The sequence below is a fragment of the Podarcis bocagei genome (assembly GCF_964188305.1).
Source record: "Podarcis bocagei genome assembly, chromosome: 1".
Taxonomy (NCBI): Eukaryota; Metazoa; Chordata; class Lepidosauria; order Squamata; family Lacertidae; genus Podarcis; species Podarcis bocagei.
Genome location: NC_138125.1, coordinates 125965515 through 125981474, shown reverse-complemented (window position 1 = coordinate 125981474; position 15960 = coordinate 125965515). Strand labels below are relative to the sequence as shown.

Genomic DNA, 15960 nt, shown 5'->3' with positions numbered 1-15960 from the left:
GTATTGGTTACAGGCTTCCTTACCAGAGTTTGGTAGGAATCCAAGCACCAATTTTCCACCTGCTGGAAACTTTCATCCACCCTGCACATGTGCTGGGAACTTGCCTGACCCCACAAGCAATATGAGTGTTTTGGAAGCTAACACTAGCCCCTAAGCCTGTGATAGCCCAACACAGGTGGAGAATACTTCAAGGTGATACTTATCAATGACCCACAGATAACAATAATATACCCAAAAACACATTGAAAAACCAGTCTCAAACAAGGTAGTCCTGTACAGAAGATGCTACACAAACATCTATTATGACTGTAATTTGGAAGCCTTGATAAAGATTGCCAATGATTCCAGAAGGAAAGGTGGGTTAATTAAGAAGTTAGAAATTTTCTTTGGTAAATAAATTTTTAACATTTGAAATACATTTTATGCTGTATTCTGGCATAAAGTCCTTCACAGATTTGACTGTGTCCACAAAAAGTTCAAAAACCAGGCTCCTTTATATTGTGTCAGGGGAGGGAGATGCTGTTTCTCACGTTGTTTCTTCTTATTCTTCCTCCTTCTCTTCTTCTTCGTCTTCCTCCCCCACTACCAAGAAGGTCCTCTGCCTGGTTCCCTGTAGCTTCACTTCTTGCAGTGAGGGAACTGCCAGAAAGTCCTCAGAGCTGGACCTCAGTGTCCAAGTTGGTATACAGAACAACCAGTGGCGTAGCGTGGGGGGTGCAGGGGGCCGGCCGCACCGGGCGCAACATCTGGGGGTTAGGGTTAGGGGGCGCAAATCCACGGGTTAGGGGGCACAAATTACTTGCCTTGCCCCGGGTGCTGACAACCCACGCTACGCCACTGAGAACAACTTTGAATAATTTGAAGAGGAGGCAAAGAAACTGAGTAATCAAGTGGAATCTGTATCTTCAGAGACACAAATCTGTTTTCTCAGATGGAAAAAAGTGACTGCAAAAGAGGAAGAGACAAATTTAGGGTGGAAGCATACTACTGTGTCTTAGATAATCTCCCGTGCTTACATAGAAGCTGTGAATATATTTGGATTCCTGGCAAAACTGAACAGTTCGTCCCAAAATGATGGTACAGTGGAAAAGGATGCCGAAGCCTTTGTGAGAGTTTACCCAAATGATCTGCAAATTTTTCCGTCCTCTAAACTAAAATGTTTTATTCATTTCTTAGATACTGCAGGGGTGTGTGATGGATCAGAGACTACTGCACATAGCCATTTGAAGATAATTTACAGTAAGGATCTGGTTGAAGCTTCCCCAGATGCTATCATAGCTCTCTGCCTTTATCTAATTCTGCCAATTTTGAATGCTGAAGGAGAAAGGGCATTCTCCAAATTAGTCTTTATTTAAAAAAATAAGTTACATTCCACAAAGCTACAGTCAAGACAGTCATCATTATCTGTTCTATCTATAGATTGGGATCTTCTGAGAGAAATATTTTTGGGTAATCTCATCACTGAATTTGTTGACAAGAAAACGAGGCGGGGAGAAGATGAGATGACTTTTTAAATATTCTGAATGCAGCCTGTCATTTTGTGTAAATATTTTCTTTAACTTTAGTCATAAAATGTTAATATTCTGATGTCAAATATAGCTGGGTTTTTCCCCAAGTATTATATACATTTTTCCAGCTGAGGGGGAAATGAAACTGACACAAAGTGCTGTGGGATTTCAGGGAGGGCCCCTCAAATAAGCATTTTGCCCTGGGCCTCTCAGTGTCTTAACAAGACTCCAGTGCCCTATGATGCTCTGTTGACAAAAGACTTCACTTTAGTCCATTGCAATAGAGTCACCAAACAGTGTCTAGGCCAGGGGCCAGCAAACTTTTTCAGCAGGGGGCCTCAGACCTTGTGGGGGGCCGGACTATATTTTTTGGGGGGAGGAAATGAACGAATTCCTATGCCCCACAGATATCCCAGAGATGCATTTTAAATAAAAGCACACATTCTACTCATGTCAAAACACCAGGCAGGCCCCACAAATAACCCAGAGATGGATTTGAAATAAAAGGACACAAGTAAAAACACGCTGATTCCCGGACCGTCCGTGGGCCGGATTTAGAAGGCGATTGGGCCGGATCTGGCTCCTAGGCCTTAGTTTGCCTATCCATGGTCTAGGTTCTTAGCACCAACCCTAACAACTTGGCTCCACTCATCTCCACTTAAATTCAGCCAAGTGGACCACCCCTATGAATGCTCTGTACACCAAAGAGCCAGTTATCAAAGATCCTCTCCACCTCCATCATCTTCTCTCCCTTGTTTTCTCTTCTTTTTCTTGAACTCTGACCTTCCTTCCTTTGAATCTGGCCTTGGTAATGAGAAGACACCCACATATCAATCTTCTAGGATATGCTTCCATTATTATTATTATTATTATTATTATTATTATTATTATTATTATTTTACATAGGAGGTGTGTGTCTAATGCTTCCTCACTCATTATAATTATGTTTACTTATTGTATTGAAAATTGGTCTGATTTGAACTCATATATATATATATATATATATATATATATATATATATATACCTGTAGCAGGAACCCCCCCCACCCCAATCATTCTGTTTGTACAAACTTCACACACACTCACACTCACACACTACATACGCCACATTTCTCTTATGAATTCATAGAAAATCAACCATACATCGGATTTGCACTGTTCCATTTTTATTTTAATATCAAAGGAGGGTGGCTTGGTTTCTGGTCAGCCATAATCTCTTCAGCATACCAGCACATCCACAGGAGCCCTGCCCAGTTGCTATGTCAACCCTGATAATCCCAGACAGAAGACAATCAAAAAATCACAAAGAACAGTGGATTCACCACAGGCTGAAACAAAGGACAACGATCAGATTTTCCCTCTGGGGGCAGGAAACTGCAAACTCCCCATTGTCACCTGGAAAGTACTCATGGGGAGGGGGAAAGGAGGAACCAGCCAGGTGACAGGACACTCAGGTTACCACCACAACTCCTCCCTCAACCCCTCCTTTCTGTAATGTATGCATGATGTTTCTGGGGGTGGGCTTGACCTAGAGGAGGGGAATTTCAAAAGTTTTTATAAGGTCTTGCAGCCCATTGTTCTGGGTCTTTCCTCTCTCTTGCTAGTGAGGGAAACACCCTGTTGCAACAGATCAATAAAGGCCAAGCCTACAGGCTGCTGTTTTGCTCCAAGTTATCCTGGTTGGTGTCTTTACTTTTTGTCCAAGAGAGCCCTCAGATTTTTCCGTTAACAGTTGGCGACCGCGACTCAGGGACCCTTGGTTCTCCTGTAAAGGTGAGAGGGGAGATAGAAGGGATCGGGCGCCACTGGGCAACCTTAGCCCAGGGATCCTTCTTCCTCTCCCTGCCTCCTCTTTGCGGGCGGTAATCAATCGTCACCAAAAGCTCAACCAGGGGAGCAAAGGCGAGGTCAAGCCGGCTAAAAAAGAAAAGGATCCTGAGATTCGCGGGGGACATCTTCGAACGTGAGTATGGTTTGAAGTAAATACATTGGGAGGGGGGTGGAAAAGTAACGACCCCACGACAGCCAGACTTTCCTTCTCTCATTTCTGGCGTAGCCCCTCGGAGTCGTCCGGGTGCGCTCTAACTTTACCCTTTTCTAACCCGATTCTCCCCTTCGGAAAGTGGCCAGGGAGATCGCGGAACTTTACTGTGTGGCGCATACCTCTCGGAGTCGTCTGGGTACGCCAAAACCTTTCTCTTTCTCTCCCCTCAATTTCTTACACGGTGTGTGGCCGGGGAAATTGTGGTACCTTTTGCTGTTTTCCGATGTTCCCCCCCGGGGTCGTCCAGGAACATCTTAATCTCTCTATCTCTTTTCTCCCCCGTTTTCCGTCTTGGAATTGAGTCCGGGAAAGCGTGGCTCTTTTACTGTTTCTCTGACATCCCTCTCTCGGAGTCGTCCAGAGGAGTCTTTCAAGTATTCTCTTACTCTCCACCTACCCTAACTCTGCAAATGAAGCTGCCCCTCCTGCCTGGCGACCTTTGTTAGGGATGACCCGGGTATGTGAGAACGCAAGGTCGTTTGCTCCCCTTTCAAAACTTTGTTTTCTCGGACCCCCAATCTGGCACTGCACAGCGCAGGCGTCCAGTAGGGAGCCCAAACTTAGTCTCAAAGGCTAGGCAGGAGGCTGTTGTGGAGGGTAGAAGGGGCGGTTCACAAATTGGGGCCCCACACTAGGATTAGTCTTGTGAACAGCGCTGAGGTAGTGGAAAATATATATATCCTGAAACTTTCTCGGGCCAAGGTGTCCCGTGGCAGACGGGCCAAGGTGTCCCGTGACTGAAACTTTCTCGGGCCAAGGTGTCCCGTGGCAGACGGGCCAAGGTGTCCCGTAACTGAAGTTTTCTCGGGCCAAGGTGTCCCGTGGCAGACGGGCCAAGGTGTCCCGTGACTGAAACTTTCTCGGGCCAAGGTGTCCCGTGGCAGACGGGCCAAGGTGTCCCGTAACTGAAGTTTTCTCGGGCAAGGAGTCCCGTGGCTGGAGTTTGAGTTCATGTATAGGATTTCTTGAAATGAGTTTGAAGCTTGTAGATATGTAGGAATTGTGTTAGTCAAGGGTACTTTGAGTACTGAAAGGATATTTTTTTCTGTCCCCCCTTTCTTTCCCATTGCCTTTCCTCCCTTGTGTGTGTGTTTCCACTCTTTCTGTCTTTAGCGTACTTCGTTAACGAAAAAAAAAAAAACCCCAATAATAACATATGAGAGAATGGGAGCTCACTAAACACCCTAGCTGGACTCCTCCTGGCAACAAAGCTTCCATGAAGCCTTTTGCCCCAGAGAGGACTCTAATATGCCCCTCCAGCTTGTCATCTCCAATTAGAGAAAAAAATAGAAATAAAATAAAGGGGCAAAATGGTCTTTCCAAGTACAAAGTACGAGACCGTTGTAACTTTAGTGGGTGGTTTAGGCCCACCACCTAGAACCCAGGGCACAGTGGCCACCTCAGGGATCCTTCAACAAAATCAGGGTGTGAACTCTTAGGGAGAGCTGAACACATCAAATTTGTGTTGTTAAACTATAATCTAAAGCTAGAACATGAAACTGTAAACTTAATGGTGCTCAGAGGCAAAAAAAAAAAAATGAATAAGAGATGTATTCAGAGATTTAGAAATATTTCAAGGGTTTGTATTTACATTGGCCTTGGCATCCACAGACTGTTCTTAAACGCACATAGTTTTAAATTGCAAGCTTGCTTCAAAATTTTAAATCTAAGGAAGCCATGTTGCGCCTTATCGATCTTAAACAAAACAAAATGGAGAATGGAGTGTGCAAATGTTTGTTATTTGAGAGAGGCTCTAAAAGAGAGTTTCCCTCCCAAGTGGTGAAATCCTGTATACGTGCTACTTGTGTTCTGAAAGGGGGATTACCCCACCTCTTTCTTCTAGTTTTAAGTGAGGAGGGTGATTTTAAGTCTAATGGTAAATGATGTTTTATTGTAACTTTTGAGTTTGCTCCAGTCTATTTTGGAAGGAGAAGTTAACCTAATGTTTCTGCTGCAAAAGCCTAGTTGAGCACAACTGCTCTCTCAAGCTAAAATGCAGTGTATGTATTTCATTAAGCGTATGCCTATAAAAGTATGGTGTTCATTCTAAGAAAAAATATTTGAGTCCAGTTTTAACTTTGATTTGGTTGGACAGAAGAGTTATTGTAAGGCTCCTGATACCAGTCTCTATAAGACTTCATGGCCTCTTTTGTTAGAAAATGCCCCCCCTCCCCCTTGTTTCACTCTGCCTCTTTCAGTTGGTTTCTCCCTTCTTACTTCTGTGCTAGGTAAATTTACTCCCGAGTAAGCTTCCTTTAAAGGAAACTGCAAAGGGGGGAGGGGGCAACACTTGTGTATTCCCTTTAAAAAAAAAAATCAAATCTAGGGCTGCTTTAACTGTGCTTTATAAGAGATCCTCTCAGGAGTATAGATGTTTCCTTTCCCAGCTGTAAATCTGTACTTAAATGTGTATGCCTCTTTGGTAGTACAAATCTTGCTGCGAAATCTTGCTGTGAACCCTATATTTTGGAGGGTTGGACTAGATGACCCCAGGGTACCTTTCAACTCTCCCAATTTGTGGCTGTGTGGAAGACCATGTGTCTGCAAGCATTGGAGGGTAATTCTTAAATTCTGGTGTGGTAATGGAGTTGAAATTCAGCCTAGCTTTGCTCTTTAGTTTTAAAAGGTGAGAGGTGAAGCCCAACTGGTAATATCAAGCATTTGAGTGATTACAGTGTTTGCAAATGGTAAGGCTGAAATGGCTGAGAATGTTAAAAAATAAAAATAAAAATAAAAATCCTATGAATTCTAACTCTGGCCATTTTTACTCATAAATAAGAGAGCGGTTGATTGTTCCGCGAATGGCCAGAAGGATATTAGCCCTTTCCTGTACATAAAGGAAGCAGTCTTTTGCTTGAGCTGAAATTGCTAGCTTTGGTGAATACTTAAATTGCTGAGCTTCTCTTTTTTTGTTTAAAATCAAACCCTGTTTTCAAAATCTACTCCTTACCCTTCCTTTCCCTTATTCATATGGTAAGTTAGCCAAAGGATGCAACATTTTCAATAGTATAAAAGGTTTGCTGAGACATGAACTCTGCACATGCACAGAGGCTAGATCAGCTAAAGAAAAGAGAGAGAGGAAGGGGGGAACTGTAAGGGGGGAGAGGAGGTTTCTTCCAAAAAAAAAAAAAGAAAGAAAAGAAAAGAAAACTTGCTTGGAACCATTGAGGGAAATCACCCTTAATCTGTCTTTGCTCCAGGGGCTACTTAAGACAAAAGGCTAAAAAAACAAAACAAAACAAAACAAAACAAAGCAACAACTAGCCCATCAAAAGTCAAGAGCTTTCCAAGTTCCAAATCTTAACATGCCAAATTCTTTTCACAGGTAAATATCAAAGCATTCCCCCCTCAATGGGAATTTTAGGAACAGCATTTCCTGACAGGCTTCTCACATGAAATAATTTTCCCTTTTAACAGGATATGTGAACCCCGATAACAAAGTGTTTGTCCCTTTTTCCTCCCACAGCAACTTTCTTTCTGTTCTGTGAAACAAGTCTGAATCCCTGACTTCCATCTCTTTATGGCTTTGACACTTTTTTTAAAGTTACAAATAATCTGTTTTCATTTATTTAATCTGTTTCTCCATGATGTCTATGAAGTTAATCGAAGCACAACCAAACATTGTTTGGTGAATGGTATTTGTTTACCTTTTTGCCTGAGCATTTCTTATTAATTCTGTCATTTTGGCTAGTGCAAGGTACCTGCACAACTTTAAATTGCCATTCATTTTTCTTGGTATTAACTCATTTCCCGTATTAACATTACAGTTGATGTTGTCACATCAAGAAACACTATTTTATTTTCATTTCGGATGTTAGAATGCCAAAACAGATTACTTCAGGTTACTTATTAATTGTGTGTTTTAGCATTTATTTATTTTTGGTTCCTCATAGGTAATTTTGGGTGTGTGTTCTACTTTGGGGACATGTTCATCACATGTTGAAAGTCAGTTTCATGAAGTTCTTTTATCAGATAGCACATGGTGAATTTAAATTTTTCCCCCCATGGTTTTCCCATTTTTTTTTCAGTCTAGTAGTAATCTGTGTGGTTTTGATAATATATATAATAATAATTCTTTTCTAAATCTGATGTCTTTGTGTCAAGTTTGTTTCCATCTGACTGGTAATCTAATTTTTTGCTTTCTTTTGCATTTCTTAACCTTTGTATTTTTTACAGTTCTCTTTCTCTCCAAAGTGAAGGAAAGCAAACGAATTTGGCAGATAATAACAGTAGTTATAGGAAAATGTGATAATAATATTGGAATGAATGAAACGCTTAATTCGCTAAGATTTTTATTATTTGCAGCTTCCAACAGAAACCGAAGGACATCCTTTTTGCCTTTTGCCCCCTCCCTTTTCTAACTGTCTTTAAGCCCCAAAACCCTGCCCCTTACAGGATATCACCTATACAGATGTGCAATGATGAAAAGCAGCAACAACCCCTCAACTCAGTTCTTCCGTCATCACAAGACACCAGAGTTTTCAAGTGCCCACAGCTATCTCTTTCAAAGGATATAGACTGCCTGGGGAGTGGGCCTGACAAAAGGGGGGTGGAGTTGACTTGCAAGGACATCTTTTCACTTGAACCTCAAGCCTCTGTGCTCCAGGATTCAAAAGATACATGCGTAAAAGATCACAATTGTGTCAAGATATGCAACTGATATTTAATTAGTTTGTTTCGTATTAAGTGTTATTATGTAGGAATGTTGAAACAGTGTGTTATTTCCACAAGGGGGGGTATTTTTGTGTGTAATTTTTATGTTTAATGTCTTATTGCTTGCACACCAATTCTCATGCATTTTATACCTTCTGATAGCTCACACTATTGTGTAGTCCAATGTTTAGATAACCACATTTCATTGTCCCACCTGGCACTCTGCCAACTTTCCCTATCCATTTTAAAATGTGCAAAAACTTGCTTTACCAAGGAGAAGCTTATAAGATACATGAAGGTGCATATGCTTTGGTTTAGCAGGAATGATCCCTTGTAGAGTTAAATTGTCTTATTTGGACAAAGTGCCCTTTTAAGAACGGTTTTCCTTTAACAGACTGGTTTGAAAGGTTGAGAACCATGGGGCAAGATAAATTCAAATTGGACTCAGTTTGAATTGGGCAAGTGTATCCAGGCTGCAATTAGCTTTTTGGTCCTTAAAGTGCAAGTGAGCAACTTCCATGAGTGCGAGACCACAGCCTATAATAAAATCCCATAGCTAAAGGCCAAGGCGAAGACCTCTCCCTCACGAGATGCCCAAACCTGTGCCAGCTATGGTGAATGCCAGGCAACACGGTTAATTGAAAGCCCTGAGGGGATTCAACAGACAGGATGTGTTGCTGTAGCACTGTCGGTGTGAGACCACAAAACAGCTACCTTGACACCTGAGAACACACAAATGGCGGGGGGGAAGCAAACTGCACTTTTCAGTCATTAGTGGACCTTCCTGCCTAAATGTAAAGCATAGATCACTATTGAGAAAATATTTCTTCCAAGGTGCTAGAATACCACAAGTAACTGAGCAACAAATTATTAATTTACGTGATATCCTATGTCTAACTATGTGCACTGTTACACCATTATATTTCTATGCAAATATCCTTAAAGTAGCATGATACCCAAGTCCCTTTCAGGTTCACATGGACACACACATCTGGGACGGAGAATACCAGGTTATTATTTACCACCTTAAATTGTGCGGAGAAAAGGATTGCAAAGTAGCCACCTTTGCAATCTTATCTCCGAAGGGGGGAACTGTAGCAGGAACCCCCCCACCCCAATCATTCTGTTTGTACAAACTTCACACACACTCACACTCACACACTACATACGCCACATTTCTCTTATGAATTCATAGAAAATCAACCATACATCGGATTTGCACTGTTCCATTTTTATTTTAATATCAAAGGAGGGTGGCTTGGTTTCTGGTCAGCCATAATCTCTTCAGCATACCAGCACATCCACAGGAGCCCTGCCCAGTTGCTATGTCAACCCTGATAATCCCAGACAGAAGACAATCAAAAAATCACAAAGAACAGTGGATTCACCACAGGCTGAAACAAAGGACAACGATCAGATTTTCCCTCTGGGGGCAGGAAACTGCAAACTCCCCATTGTCACCTGGAAAGTACTCATGGGGAGGGGGAAAGGAGGAACCAGCCAGGTGACAGGACACTCAGGTTACCACCACAACTCCTCCCTCAACCCCTCCTTTCTGTAATGTATGCATGATGTTTCTGGGGGTGGGCTTGACCTAGAGGAGGGGAATTTCAAAAGTTTTTATAAGGTCTTGCAGCCCATTGTTCTGGGTCTTTCCTCTCTCTTGCTAGTGAGGGAAACACCCTGTTGCAACAGATCAATAAAGGCCAAGCCTACAGGCTGCTGTTTTGCTCCAAGTTATCCTGGTTGGTGTCTTTACTTTTTGTCCAAGAGAGCCCTCAGATTTTTCCGTTAACATACCTCATCCATGCAATATGTTTTGAGAACCAGACAGCAGACAGTCTCTGCTGATACATCCCATGGACTGGGATTGTCCAGGAATATAAATGTGGCTTCCTTCAAGCAGTTCCTCTTATTATGGTGACCGGTAATCGTATTGTCGCAGTTGTGGAAATCACTGCAATGACCCTTGTAACCTGGTGTAATTCATGAACAAATACATGCCTCAGAAGAGTCAAGATGGAGGAGGTATTTTGAACGTCCGTGTGGCGTTTGTATGGAGCCCCAGGTCGTCTCGTGGACTATTGACCCGTATACCACTAATCTGCTGCCACCAACCATGTCCTCTCCGGTAAATCACTTAGTCTCAGACACTTAACTCATTCTTAAGTTAACAAAGAAGAGTGTAGTTTATTGCAGACACAAATAAACTTTAACTGCATTCAAAATGTTGTTACTCTTTACCTTCTTAGTCTTATTTTTATCCTGTCTCTAACTCTTCTACCTCCCCTCACACAAAAACCAATTGCACTAACTGTCTCTCTAATTCCAACTGTCTGCCAACTGCTTTCCCAATTGCCTTTTCCCAATCAACCAACTAACTAAACCCAACCAACCCAAACATTGGGCTAAGCCCTTTTATAAACAGGTAGGCTCCACCTCTGGCTTTTCTATTGGTTTACCTATTAGCTCTTTCTTTTCCCCTGTACAGACATTTTAAAAAGAACGGGCAAACGCCACAGTCTAAAGCGGCTCTTAGTGATGGAAATAGTACTTGGTACATATTTATAAGCTACTCTGCTATTCCTAATTCACGAGCCCCAAAGTTGAATGGCAAACAAGTTCTGGGAAACCGTGGGTCAGTTGAAGTCCTGACAATATGACAAATCTGCCAAATGAGACATGGGAAGTTTACATCAAAGAGGTAGATCTCATTTATGGTATGTGAGAAATTGTAATGGACGGCTGATGCTTTTCTGTGACTTCTGTCAAGGCATACATGATGTAACAGGGCTGTGATTGAGCCATGACAAGGGAAGAATTAGTAATTCCAAGGCTTCTGAATATCTAACAGCTAAAAGCCTTGCTCTATGGATGCATGTGGCTGGAAGAGATCAGAACTGAAGAGTCGGAAGGGACACCAAGTGTCATCTCATTCAAGTTGCTGCAATGCAGGAATCTAAATATATTTTTATTAAACAATTTCAACAAAACAAATTATCAATCCAATTAATCAATTGCATTATTTGCCCCACCCTTTTTACCTCCCCTCCCCATCCCTCCCCCACCCCCAACAAAGCTTCCCTCAGCCCCCCCTCTTTGATTTGTTCACACATATTATTCTCTGCATGTTAAAAATTGTACATATCATTACTTTATCTGTCATATATTCTATTAATAAATTTGTGGGTTTTTATTCAAAACCTGCCAAGGAGTCCAAGTCCTTTTGTTGTTATTTTTTTGAATAGTTTGTGAAAAGTTCCCAATCTTCCTTGAAGTCACAATAGTCCTTCTCACGCAGTTTATGTGTCAACTTTGCCAACTCTGCATAACTCATCAGTTTTTCTTGCCACTGTTCTTTCTTTGGGATTTCCTCATTCTTCCATCCTTGTGCTATCAAGACTCTTGCCGCTGTTGTAGCATACATAAATAAATTCTTTGCTTTTCTTGGCAGGTCTCGTCCTAAAATCCCTAACAAAAATGCTTCTGGTTTCTTTACAAATGTCATTTAAAACATTTTTTTTCAATTCATTATATATCATTTCCCAATTTTTTTAAACTTCTCTACATTCCCACCACATATGATACATAGTACCTTCTTTTTCTTTACATTTCCAACATATATTTGACCGGGTTTTGTACATTTTTGCTATTTGTACTGGTATGATTTACCATCTACACATCATTTTCATATAATTTTCTTTCAAAAGAGAACAATCTGTAAATTTCAAATCCACTTTCCACAGCTTTCCCCAATACTCAAATTGTATATTGTGCCCTATATCTTGTGCCCATTTGATGATAACTGATTTGACCAGCAATGCAGGAATCTAAACCAGGAGTCGGCAAAGTTTTTGTGGCTTGGGCAGGTTCACGGTCCCACAGACGCTGTGATGGGTCGGACTGTATGTGCGCACACACACGCACGCACAGATGCTATTTCCAGCACTCCTTCCGGCATGGAGGAGGTGTGTACAGCTTCCCATTAGCTGCAGGGGCTTCCTGAAGCCAATGGGAAGCCGGCCAGCATCGCGGAAGGCAGTCCCCACTCTGCTCCACACCGGTTTAGCACGGCGCATGGGAGCTAACCGAACGGGCAGCGGGGTACCCCGAGCAGGCAGCGGGGGTCCATGGGCCTGTTAAATGACCCCCATGGGTCACTTGTGGCCCATGAGCCTTAGGTTACCGACCCCTGATCTAAACTAAAGCATCCATGACAGATGGCCATGGATGTTTTCTTAAATGAGCATTGGTGGACCATGATGGCAACTGATAGTTGCTAGACATCTACTGATGCAGATGAGGGGTGAAACCACTCTTCTGCATTTGTCTGTGTGACATAGAGAAAAGCAGATTGGTTGGTTGTTAAGGAAGGAAGGAAGGAAGGAAGGAATGAAGGAAGGAAGGAAGGAAGGAAGGAAGTATTCCCTGGAGGCCAAGATCCAACTTTGGGACAAGTACTCTTGGCTAGAGAACCCCAGCAGTACAGTAATTTAAAGTCACAAAATATACAGCAAAGTAAATTGTGGAAGTATAGGATGTTAGACCTTTGAAACATTCCCTTCAAAGTTCCCTCCAAAGTTTCTCACTTCCCACAGAGTAGGGGGGGGGGGGAATGGCTTACTTACAAACTCTTCAAAGGTCTGGTTTATGCGCTTCAGAAAAGTTGCACAGGAAGTAATACTTAGGCTAGTTACAAAGTGGCAAAAGTTCAGCCATACAGTTGAGCTGGAACAACCAGCTCAAATCTCTTCACATGCTAAGTTTCTCAGGTAGACTGGGGGGGGGGCAATAGGATTGATCAATGAGTATGTAGTTTGTGCATCTGTGTGCACAAGGCAGCAGAATGTTAATCAATAGCATACCTAGAAATTTTATTTAGAGTTGTCTATATGATTGGGCACTCAATATATGATCTACGTAAGCGAAATGTCTACTAGTTACATCTGAGGCTTGGAATGTTTGCAATATTTGAACTGTTCTTGTGAGGCATCTGATCAAGCCTTGCATTTTAAAATGAGCTTAAAAAATATATTTGCAAATGTTTGTATGTTTCATGCCAGACTTAAAGCAGCTGGCTGAGTACTCTGGCAGTTGTTTATCTTCTTGATCAAGGGCCCCCCTGATCTATAGCAGTACCTCAGGGTTGTAAAAGGAAATTACAGGCTGGGAGCAAAGGTTACAGTGACCATACATATTACAGAACACAATCAAGCTGCAAAAACACAATTAAGTGTTGGTAAATAGTGAGATTTATTGTTTAACAAAAAATAATACTAGGTGCCTCCCATTAGACTTGAGCCATATTTTCATAAGGTTAAAGGGCAAGAGCTAATAGGAACAGCAGCTGGCTTGAAAGGGGGGGTGTTAATTAAAGGGGTTGCTTTTGGAAACTGTTTTTACTAAGTTCCTTTCCTTCTAAAAAGCTATATATGTTAATGTATGAAATATATTGGCTTAATGTAATTATGCAAAGGATTTAGAAAGTAAGAAATGTTAGATTCTTATGTTAGATTCTTATTTCATTGATGGTGTGTGAGAAGGTGAACCCAAGATCTCTGTCTAAGATAAAAATTAAAACCACGAGCCATCTGTTTTAGCTATCTGTTTTGGAGTGAAGGGGTAATAGGGCAATAGGGCAATAGGGCAAAGATGATCTGGTAATTAAGGTGCCTTGACGAGGCAAATGTAAGATATATGGCTACTTGTCTGCCATTTATGGATAGAAGGAAATATAGCTCTTTGTCTCCCATAAAAGGTAATAGGAAATGGGTGTATCTTTTATGATTGGTTCTAGCAAACAGCCAATAGGAATTTCAACCAGGCTGATTGGGCAGAGGCAGCCAAAGGAGGAGCAAGGGGGCTGGGCTGAGGAAATATAAGTGCTAGCCATCAGGGCTGGAGTGGGCAGAGCTTTGGTATCCATATACCATTGTGTCTCTCATTTATTTGTCTGACAAATAAATTATTATTTTAATTTCTCTATTGCTGCATTGAATATTTCATTCCAGCTAAGCGTTAACCACAAGCAGGGTGCTACACTTGCTTACTTAAAATCAATAAAAAATTCTATTGGGGCAATCAACAATTGCACCCATTTTCACATGAATGCTTGTAACATGTGTAGAGATAGCTTGCAGTGTAAAATGAAAAGCACACATCAAAGAAACGGCATTGGCACGAGTATTCTCATCTAATGAGAAAATAGGTCCTGTGAATTGCTGCTCGTGGAACTTCCTCTCAAACACACAATGGAAAGTGACTCCAGTATACTATGTTCCATGCTTTGCACCACGGCAGTTCAGATTCGAAAGACCTGAGATATAATTTCACATGATGATTCCTGATTGATGTCATCTTTCAGAGAGAATAAATTAGAATAAGAAATGCAGATGACTTTTCTCATCTATGGAGACATATAAATATCTGAAGTTGCAATTCACATATTGGGTTTTTAAAAATTGAAAACGGAACTTCAATTTCACAGCAGAATAAAACCATTTATTGCACCACCCACATGTTATCTTCTCTTTTTTTAAAGAAAAAAAATGTGTTTTTCCCCTAAGTGCATTTTATTTCTTGTATTTATTTAATGAGGCAATAATCTTTGCTGTTCTATGTATTTGAATAAAGCTGGGAATTACCCTCTTTTAGAAAATAAATTGTATTTTAAATATTCATAACATGAAATAATAATTTCCCTCTGCTGCAGTTACTGCTTTTAGACCGTGTTTTTATACAGGTAAGATAATTGTATACAATGCTATCCAATCAGATCTTGGTGGGAATGTATTATTGAAACAAGTAATATGAATGAAAATGGCTCCTTCCTATCTTTTTTCATAATGAACAGGATCTCATTACATAGATCTCCCTAAATGGAAAAATGTGAACACTGCAGTCATATATTTTAAAAATGAGATGTTCATATGCACCCAAACTAACATCACAATAGCTTTTCATAATCTCAGTGCATTTCCTGTGTTTTAAAAATCATATTTCATCATAACTGTGACTAAATAATCTCAAGGATATATTCAGGAATGTGATACATGAAACCAATTATCTCCCCAAAGCACCCCTCTTTTCTCCTTTTATCAGTCTACAGAGTAGGCAAAGTGAATCTTAATAATGCTGTTCCTAGTCTTAAGCTGTTAGCAATTTTGGTTCACTTTTCAATGGATTTTTGTTTGTTTGTTTTGTTTTCTCAGTTTAAAAAAAGTGACAAGGGAAATGTTATGGTTACTATGTTCTCTCTTTTTTAAAATAGACTGGTGGAAAAGACATTGAAAATAGTCACAACAGCCTAACAGCTACAGTCCTCAGAGAGGGTTAACAGTCAATCCTTCTTCCCATGGAACTCTGGGAATTGTTGCTCTGTGAGGAAATAGGGGTCACTTAACAACTCTCAGCATCCTTACCAAACTACATTTCCCAGGATTCCCATGGCTGTTAAAGTGATATGATACTACTTTCAATACATACTGCATGGGGCTTTTAAGACATGATGCCTTCTGTTGAACAGAGAGATTTACACTGCAACTCAGCAACACCATTTGCTTGTCAGTTTGAAATGTGGTTAGATCTGAAACTGAGAGAAATGATGTGTCAGAGCTGCAGTACCCCTGAACCTACTTAAGCTCAGCTGCAGTAGCTATAGGCTTTTGCTTTGAAATGGCGATTTCTTCTCCAATCATTTTGCAGCAGCCAACAATGAAATCAACAAATGCTTCTAGAAACACCTTCTTCACCAT

The 15960-nt window shown here is 41.1% G+C and overlaps 1 long non-coding RNA gene across 1 annotated transcript; it reads right to left on the bottom strand.

The window, feature by feature from the left end:
- Nucleotides 1-846: 846 nt before the first annotated feature.
- LOC308581942 lies at nucleotides 847-11230 on the bottom strand. Its single transcript, XR_014005392.1, has 3 exons — nucleotides 10211-11230; nucleotides 2138-2312; nucleotides 847-945 (listed from the first exon to the last, which is right to left on the bottom strand). It is a non-coding gene; the product is annotated as an uncharacterized lncRNA (long non-coding RNA).
- Between the last annotated feature and the right edge of the window lie 4730 nt (nucleotides 11231-15960).